Here is a 2,500-nt window from a genome sequence, read left to right as displayed (position 1 = left end):
ATACCAACAGATGGACTTTCATTAGGATCATAAATCTAACATCACTGATCTGGTGAAAGGGACAGTTTCACGGTTTTGTGCATGTCCAAGCTTTGGCGCTAGCATTTGTAACTCTTACAGTTTCTTACTGAACCAGACGATGTTCATTCAAAATCACAGAGAGTATTAAAGCAAATACACTGAATGACTGAGGCCCAAATTTGGTGGAATATACCGCACCAGGGTTTACACAAAAATTAGTTTTGACTATCAAATTTATATGGGTCAACATTATATTCTACGCACGAGTTGTCATAATGCACACGTTATCTATTCGCATGCCGTAGGTTCACAATTAACACAAAGGAAATTATTGCAAAAGTAATTCCAATGAGTAATTCCACTTCTATGACATTGTTTCCACTTCCTGCACCTGTGCTCTCAACACCAGCAGATGACAACACCGTATCCTAAATTATTAGTACTAACTAAAGACAAGAACCCAAATGAAAGACAATTACATTTCCCAGCAAAGTACCACCTTAGTAGAAGTCAGGACTGGACCAAACAAATACTGAAGTGCTCATCACTGTCTCAATGGTCCCAAATGTACCAACCAGGAAGATACATGGTTTATTCAATTTGATCATAATCTTACAACCAACTAGATCAAAATAATGTGCCATTCTTAACTGAGGAGAAAGTACTGCCTTTGTAATATTAATGACATCTGCAAATGGTTAGACTCTCTACAATAAAAGCAGTCTGGCAAAGTTCCCCACAAAGTGTTGTTTATTGACCCTGAAGCCGCTAGGGGAGTGGTCAACTACATATTCATTCATTATTCAATTTCTCGGGCACCTACTTAAGCATGAAAGTTAAATAAAGTGATTATATTATTATTAATTTTTATACTTTAAACTTTCGAACGCGCCGTTTTTCCTCACTGACCTGAATCAATAACCTTTTGATTAATAGCTGCTACTGAAGAAACAACATCTTCCTCTTTTCTTTCAAGGACAGAAATTTCTAAAGCACGAAGACACCGAGTTAAATCCATCGCCATTTTAGATTATACCGAGATTAACGTCATGCCAGAGCACCATATAGTGTCCCAGGTTGACAGGTTAGGGTGGATAAGGTACGCGAGAATATTCTGAGGGTATATTCAACAATGAGATTCCATGTTCAGTGATCGATCACAGACGACGTCAAAATGTGGTAAGAACAATAAAAATGGCACACGAGGCGATAGGCGAGTGTGTCACACTGCAACCTTGAACCCGGGCTCTCTCTCTTCTCGACAAATGTCGTCGACAATGTCGTCGACAAGGGAGGAGAAGAGAGAGAGCCTGAGTTCGAGGTTGCTGTCACTTATTTTCTTACCACTGATGTCTTGTTTGACCTTTTAATGAACAGACGCGCGGCAACATGGAATCTATTTGTTTTTTTTATTCGCATAAAAAGCTGATGGTGACGTCAATCGTGCGTCTGTCCTCTAATAGATCCTAGACAAGAACCAATCAAAATGCAAGAATTATATAGAATTATTCCTAGCTACTGCCAGGATTACATCACGTAAAAGGCGACTACGATTCTTACCTTATGCACTTGAATGGTCTTAATTTAAACCGACAAAAATTCTGAAACTACATACAAGCGTAACGCTCTTGAGCTTGTTTTATTTCGGTGTGATTCAGTTTACCCGAGGTCACGCAACGTTACTCGTATTTAAAGTTGAAACTTTCTGCGCTAAAACCTTGATGTGAATAATCAAAAGAGACCAAAAAAACTTAAAGGGGCCCGAAGACCCTAGGCACTGGTTCGATAATGTGCACCACTTGCGCAAAGAAGTTTCACTCCGTAACTAAGAGCCGTATCCTCAGAACCACGTGACTTCCCTGGTGACCGCATTGCGACCCAGACATTAATCCCGCTGACATTACCCCAAGTCTGAATTTTACCCCTGGTCTGCACTCTGCAGTCTGCGGTGTAATTTTCAGCCATTGTTAATAGTTGTTTAGGGGCAGTTTGTGACCTTGTCACTAATAGTGTACATCTCAAGACCGCGCATTTCCTTTCAAATCTAACGCTTGAACATAAAAGAACATTAGTTCACTTAAGAAATCGTAAGTAATGTAAAGTTTAAAATAAGTAGACAAAGTGTAGTATAGACTTTTCCACTGTTTCTTACGCCATATTTGTCGGGGGGCAAACACGACTTAAATTACCGTGAACTTATGTATGGGAATTTTGCCCACTTTGAACCATTACAAATCCTTTAGGGTCGGACGATTGTGGATAGGGAGAATACCTCTCAAAAAGTACTTCTATTGAGATTATTTCCGTGGAGTATGACGATCAGAATCAACTATAACGACCGTAAACGAAGTAAACGAGGTTATTATGGTCTCTGTGACCCTTGATTCGTGACATGTGACCTGTGAAAAAATACCTGCCAGCACACTGGAGTGTCGTAAAACAAATACCAAAGAAATTACTTCGACCACCGCAGCAGGAG

At 39.8% G+C, this 2,500-nt stretch overlaps 1 long non-coding RNA gene across 1 annotated transcript in view; it reads right to left on the bottom strand.

Moving 5' to 3' along the window:
• Window positions 1–1,050, bottom strand: part of LOC138016507 (uncharacterized) — a 16,416-nt gene extending 15,366 nt beyond the window's left edge. The window contains exon 1 of the long non-coding RNA XR_011125821.1: window positions 931–1,050. This is a non-coding gene — a long non-coding RNA (uncharacterized lncRNA). The remainder of the gene's footprint in view (window positions 1–930) is intronic.
• Between the last annotated feature and the right edge of the window lie 1,450 nt (window positions 1,051–2,500).

The sequence above is a fragment of the Montipora capricornis genome, chromosome 9 (assembly GCF_036669925.1).
Source record: "Montipora capricornis isolate CH-2021 chromosome 9, ASM3666992v2, whole genome shotgun sequence".
Taxonomy (NCBI): domain Eukaryota; kingdom Metazoa; phylum Cnidaria; class Anthozoa; order Scleractinia; family Acroporidae; genus Montipora; species Montipora capricornis.
This window is presented reverse-complemented; position numbering and strand designations above follow the sequence as displayed.